A 7492-nucleotide genomic window follows, 5' to 3' on the forward strand; every position below is an offset into this window, starting at 1 on the left:
TGATTGATTCAATTTAAAAAATAATGACCCAATTTGGATAAGATTTCTCGTTTAAAAAAAAAAGTTACAAATATTTCAATTAATGAGTTTAAGTTTACATGGTGTAAACCCACATTTTAATCTAAACTTTTTTTATCAAGGAACACTAAAAGACAATTATAAAATGTTTAATGCGAGCAATTGATATGAGCAGTTAATAAATTCCTTGTGAAATTATAAATCAAATAAGTAATTTACAAATATAAAAAGCAAATACCTTCATATTAAAAAAATCAACTTTGCTTCACTGTATACAACTCTTTTTTCTCTTTTTTGGTAATTTAAGTGGAAAGATTTAATTTAGGGATCTTATGTATCTATTTGGCCAAAAGACTTAATCCCACCTAAAAGTATAATATAATTATGAAAATCTCAAACATCAACTCATAAAAGTTAAATATATTAGTTTTAAAAATAAAATCATTATTTCATCTGTAATATTAAAAATAAATTAAAATTTTATTTTATTTTCCCTCTTTAAACCTTAAAAACTAAAAGTTGCCCTCTTAGACTAAATTTTAAAAAAAAGATATTTCCTTCAAAAGTTTAGTTTTCAATCTCTGATGTCAAATTTGACACTATCACTGGCGACGAAAAGTCTCCAATATATCTTCATACTTTAGCAATCTCCTTCCCTTTCCTTGGAATGTTGGCTAACGAAAATCTCATCTGAGAAAACGAAGCTCTTCATCTTTCAAATGATATCTTTGTCGATTGGTGCTCTAGAGGAGAGGAGAATAACCACTAGAGCATGATGATATATCAAAGACTCTTCATCATCGATAATAACGTGAGAGATTGAAAACTAAATTCTAAGAGAGAAAATATTATTTTTTAAAACTTACCATAAGGGATAAACTATTAGTTTTTAGAGTTTAAGAAAAGAAAAAAGAAATTAAATTTTAAAAAATTAAAATACTGATAATTTTAACCATATAAAGATTTTTAAAATTGAAAGATAAAAATTTAAGAAAAAAATACTTTGACTAATTATAAGTCCTTCAGCCTTTCTGTTTCCCCAAACACGTCATCGTCAAAACGCTCATTGAAGTGCTTTGCGTCACACTCTTCCCTGTGATGCAAGACAAAGCCCCGAGACGGAAGAAAGGGATAAACTTTACTTACAATCAACCACTCAAGTTTCCGTTCCTTACATAGCAATTGTATGTTTTGAAAATATGATTAACCATATTATATAATATATGATATATATTTTATAGTATAATAATAATATATATATATATATATATATATATATATAAACTAATATATATTATAAAATATATTAAATTAATATGATATAATAAACGTATTTTATAATATAATACATATTATCAATATATTCAATATATTTTTAAGAAAATAAAAGTATAATAGATACTTATATAAAAAATTTTGAATTTTTTAAAAATATTTATAATATTTTTTAAATTAATAATAGGTTAATTAAATTTTTTTATTATTTTATTTTTATAAAACTATCTCATATAATATAATAATTAATACATAATATAAAAAAAAATTAAATTTTTAACACAATATAATACATAATTTAACGATCATATTGAAAATGCTAGAAAGTAGGAATGTTCGGAACCAAATTTTTAATCGAATTTCTAAAAGATAATCATTGCAAAGCTAGTAAGTCGTTTTGGTTTCGAACTTCTAACTTTCTCTTTAATTATTCTAAAATAGTGTAAACTAGCAATTTAAAAAATGGAAAAAGATATTCCAACTTTTAAACTTTGCTTTCCTTTAAATTAATTGAATTTGATTAATTGATTTATAAATATTATTAAATCGATACTAAATTTAAAAAATTAGTTTGACCAAAAACTAAATAAGTAACCAAACCCCTAATTTTCTGATGAAATTATTGATTTAAATTCTATTTATGAATTTTTTGAAAAGCTGACTGCCCCATTCTCTATCTCAGTTTTGGTGAGGAATCTGTAATAGCCTAGCCCCCAACACATGCCACTTTCGTTCCAAAGCTCAGGTCTGGTTGTAAAATGTAATCAGTCCCAGCAGCACTGACCCGAGTTTCTATAGATTTCTATTCTCATTCTGCATAAGTGGAAGCACAAGCTACTGTAGATTTAAGATATGATCCTAATTTTGATTACTTCGTAAAACAAGAATCAAAAAGACTAGGAAGCAGTAAAGCTGTACCTGATCTTGCCAATGGTGATATATTGTGGTCCCGTTTAGATGACAGATTTTTGGATTAGAGAAGTTGGGATATTTATCAAATGTGTGGAAGCCTCCCTTGCAGGTTTCAACTGCACCATTGATCATCCCATCCCATGAAGATCAATAGACCAAAGAGGTGTTAAATCTTTCTGAACCACAATATCATCATCTAAAAATAGAAATCTTGTCGAGCTTCAGATAAACTTCAGGAAGGTAAAATCTAAGATGATTCATCATATTGACAAGTGCTTTGGGTTCTAGTATTTCAGGTTGTCAGAACCACCAGAAAGTGATGAAGGGTGATTTACCTTGAAATAGTACTCTTGAAGTCTAGCAGATTTGAGTTGACAGGGAACAGAGCAGTAAGAGGAATTCAACCATTTGAAATCATCAATGTTCTCAACTTGGACTGGGGATTCTTTGGGAGAATTCACAAGAAACCACATTGTCATCCTCCCGAAATTCAGCTTATCTGTGACTACGTTAAAAACATGTTTCTGCAGTTCCTTAGTGTGCACCATAGTAGAATTAATGACCACAGATGTTGCAAGTATGCTATCAGAAAAGATTGCATAATGGTAGAGAGCTGAATCTTCAAACTTTTCAGGATTCAAATCCTTAATTTGTTATGCTTGTTCAGGAAATAATTTGCGGTTAGCCGCAGTGTTAAACAATGCAATGGTCTAGGGGCAACTTTTGCTGCCAGTTGAATTACGAATGAACTCTTTTAATTTATATCATGCACATTATCTTGCTGGATCGTGCCTTGGAATGTTCTCTGCACTGTGGAGCAGTCACACGGTCAATTCTTCCCTACACAAAGCAGATGAGCCATCTGCTAATGTTTGATTAAGTGCTCTAGAATAGGTGAAAAGATTAATCTACTTTTAACCAAACTGGAAAACATGCCCTTCATAATAAACATATAACATGCAGAAACAAGAAGCAATACCTTGGGTGAAGCGCAGCATCAGAATTTGATTCTGCAATAGCATACTGACTTTCCTTGCATTGTTTCATAAGAGAACAGTAAAGATTACTGTCGTTCCAAGACTTTGCAACATGTGCATATGCTTTGGCCAAACTTATCTGATCTCGCAGATGTTTCAACGTAAAGTCGGATTTTGAACTTCCAAAATATCTTCATATACTTCTGTTCACCCCAATTGCAGGTACAAAACTTTCAGACAATTCAAATTTTGTTATTTGTACTTTATCATCTTTTCGAATTAGCTCTGCTGTTCGAAGTTCCCTGCTCCTCTGCTGCAACATCTGAACTGGAAGTAATTATCAGAACCCAATAAACATTTCATAGTGCATACAGCAAGATATCTAGGCAGATGCATTGGACATGTCACCTCGCGCTTGAACTTCATCAGGCCCATCAATGTCATTTTAGGATATACAAATCCATCTTCATCAGAGTGATTATGACACTCATTATGCTCAACGTTCTCTTCTAATCCCTTGCCATCTTCATATGAATCTCTCAGATCCTAAATGTCCAAAGTTCACATAAAAAACTTACATATAAATATTTCTGCCATGTTAATATCTCAATTTGCTGATATCAAACACTGATTTAAGATGAATAAAGAAACTAAAGTTAAAGCTATATAATTTTGTATTTTTATCATGCAGATGGAATCCTCAAAATGCTGCAACCATTTCAATCTGACATTTTCAGGTATTTTATGCTAAAATCGACAACCAGCACCTTGGACTTTTTTGGCAAGTTATCGCCTACATCAGTGGGGCTTTTAAAAATCCATGAGGGAGAAAGCTGACTCATTTTCACTATACTGATTTGGAAATCCCCCAAACGATCAGTGTATGCCACAATTATGTCCATATCCTGCGCAAATAGGGCAAAAGATTTATCATATACCCCAAGTGAACATAGTTTCAACACTACAATTTGGCCCCACAAAACTCCACAATCTTTGGGACCAAGAAATTCACAACTTCTCGCCAAATAATGGCCTTAAAAGCGCCTTAAAGTTGAGCAAATTTGGGCGCTTACCTTCCCATCTGGACCACCACCGATGCTGGGAAAAGCACTGGAAGTATAGTCCATATTAAGTACAAATCTTTACAACATATATATCTAAAAAGGCAATAAAAACACAATCGATATCTACATAAAGCAAATATATATATATATACCTGAAGCTTATTACCCCCATATACAATCATTTGCTCCTTCGGAAAAGTTGATAACCAGTGGAACTTTTACCTCCACACGGCATTGATTTGTCAGGTTTTCTCCCATTCCAGAAAGTTGCCGACTGTTGCCTCCCATAGGAGTCTGGGCCTTGTCTCAGTGTGGCAGATCATCCATTATACCTCGGTAACTAATCATAGAAACTTTACATGAACTGACATTATTGTACACTTCTTTATTAAAAATGCTTTCAAGTTTAATTTGTCTAACTTAATTTTAAATTTTTTTGAAAAATATAGCATCTATATTTGGAAATACAGAAAAAATAAAATTTTTGATAAGATTGACAGAATTAACTATTCAAATCAGGATACCCTAAATCAAGCTAATGACAACAATAATAATAAAATCAAAGGGATTAATAATAAGATTGATTAAATTAATAAGATTGACATGATTGATTTTTCATTCCACAATCAAAGGTTAACTCTTCATTTCACAATCAAAGGTTGATTGACTCTTCATTCCACAATCTAAGAAGATTCAATCACCAAACTATATGCTAGGAAAATGTCATTAGCCTGTACTTTCCTTCTAAAATATAATTGTATGTACTATATATGTATTAGTGTTTGTAATTGAAAAAAAAATAATCAAAGCCACATATTGTTTTTCCTCAAGTACTTGGTGACTGAATTTCCTTTGATCGTGGAATGAAGAGTTAATCTACCGTAGATTGTGGAATAGAGAGTCAATCATGTCAATCTTATCACTAATTTCTTTGATTTTGTAATGATTGTTGTTATTAGCTTGATTTAAGGTGTCCTAATTTGAATAGTCAATCCTACCAATCTTATCACTCCCCCTCGAGTTGGAAACTCCCAGCTTAAGCCAAAGAATTTGAAATTGTTTGGGAGATAGCAGCCTTGTAAGGATATTAGCTAATTGACAACAACTAAAAACAAAGCGAGTAACCAAGGCACAAATGGCAACGTTTTCACAAACAAAATGATAATCCAATTCAATGTGCTTTGATATTGCATGAAAGACTAGATCAAAAGACATGTAGAGCACTCATATTGTCACAAAATAACTAAGGATGATGATGGAGAGAAATACCAATATCACGTAATAGATAGTAAATCCACATAGTTTAGCAATAGTAGAGGTTATAGCTCGATATTTTGCCTCTGCAATGGACAGAGCAACAGTAGTTTGTTTCTTAGAAGACTAGGAAATACAATTAGCATATAAGAAAATACAGAAACCCATAGTGTTATGCCTTGTTACGGGACAACCTACCCATCAGTGTCACAAAAAGTTGTAAGAGAAGGTATGCTTTGCGAAAAAAATTGAACACCATAATTAAGTGTTTGTTGAACATATCGTAAAATGCATTTGACATGTCGAAGATTGGCTACTATGGGAGCTTGCATAAATTGACACACCCAATTCACATCATGTGTAATATCAATGCGTGGGATAGTACGATACTGTAAAGCACTAACAATACTTCTAGATGTGATTGTATCAACAAGAGTAACATCTGAAGATGTATTATTATCCTTAATAACAAGTGGCGTAGAGATGGATAAGGCTTCTAACATGGTAGGTCGAAGAAGAATGTCACAAGAATATTTTGCTTGAGACAAGAAAATACCACCAGGAAAATAAGAAATTTCAATCCCAAGAAAATAATGTTATTTTCCAAGATCTTTTACTACAAACTCTTTGCTAAGGCGATTAATGATATTTTGCAAAAGAGTCTTATTATTAGCCGTAAGAACAATATCATCAACATAAAGTAAAAGCATAACAATACCTTGTGATGAATGCAAAAGAAATAAAGTGAAATATGCTCAACTGTAATAAAATCCCATCTATAAGAGATAAAGTGTAAATCAATCAAACCAGCCCGAGGGGCTTGCTTAAGGCCATAAATTGAACGATTTAGATGACAAGCATAATCATGATGCTTATGGTCAATAAAACCTAGTGGTTGTGTCATGTATATAGTCTCCTTCAAATTTCCATGGAGGAAAACATTTTTAATATCGATTTGTCACATTGGCCATGACAACATAGTAGATAAAGCAAGAACCAAACGAAGAGTTGTCGATTTAAGAATAAGGTTGAAAGTTTCATCAAAATCAACACCATGAATTTGAGAAAATCCTTTAGCTACTAAGTTGGCCTTGTATCGCTCTATAAATCTATCTAAATTGAGCTTTGTTTTGAAAACCCAATTCGATCCTACTACTTTTGCATCTGAAGGGCATAGAACAAGGCCCCTTGTGTGATTTTGTTTCAAAGCAATCAATTCCTCACACATGGCAATGTGCTAATGTGGAATTTTAAGTGATGCTCGTATTGACTTTAGCTATGCAATATCAAGGCTCGAAATGTGATTAGTAGTAATCAGTGCTTGAGAAGAATTTTTTAAAATTTGTTTGAATATGTCTCATGTGTTTGCCAGCACGAGTTCTAGTAATCATTGAATGAGTAGAAGTAGAGGTGTTATTGTGTGATAGTGGTTGCATTCTATCAAAATTAAATGTAGTATTGACTTCTGGTGATAGTGTCATAATATATTGAGCCTATAAATGTGAATATTGAAATTCATATTACACAAAACTAATTGGTTTGTGTTAAAGTCTAATCTATAACACGTATATATCACTCACTTATATTGTTTTTATTAGATGTGAGACTTTAGTTTCTAACATCCTCCCTCAAGTGGGACCATTATAGATTGTTAGACCCACCGTTACCACTTGATATCAAGATCACTTAGCCTGTTAGACTTGGATCACTTTAAACTGTTAGACCCACCCATTTAGATTTGAGCTTTGATACTATATTGAAATATATTTAACCTATAAGTATGAAGATCAAAACTCATATTACACAAAATTAATTAGTTTGTATTAAGATTCAATTTACCACATTTATATTATTTTTTATTAGATATGAAACTTTAGTCTTTAACAATTTCACCTTAGCATACAAGGGTTTATATGCTTCAAGTTCTCCAAAATATACGTAATGAAATTAAGTTCTCAATTATAATTAATACAAAAATTTTCTATATACCAA

The 7492-nt window shown here is 31.4% G+C and overlaps 1 pseudogene; it reads right to left on the reverse strand.

Moving 5' to 3' along the window:
• Positions 1-1931: 1931 nt before the first annotated feature.
• Positions 1932-4534, reverse strand: LOC123196611 (annotated as a pseudogene).
• Between the last annotated feature and the right edge of the window lie 2958 nt (positions 4535-7492).

The sequence above is a fragment of the Mangifera indica genome, chromosome 14, assembly GCF_011075055.1.
Source record: "Mangifera indica cultivar Alphonso chromosome 14, CATAS_Mindica_2.1, whole genome shotgun sequence".
In the NCBI taxonomy this organism is placed as follows: domain Eukaryota; kingdom Viridiplantae; phylum Streptophyta; class Magnoliopsida; order Sapindales; family Anacardiaceae; genus Mangifera; species Mangifera indica.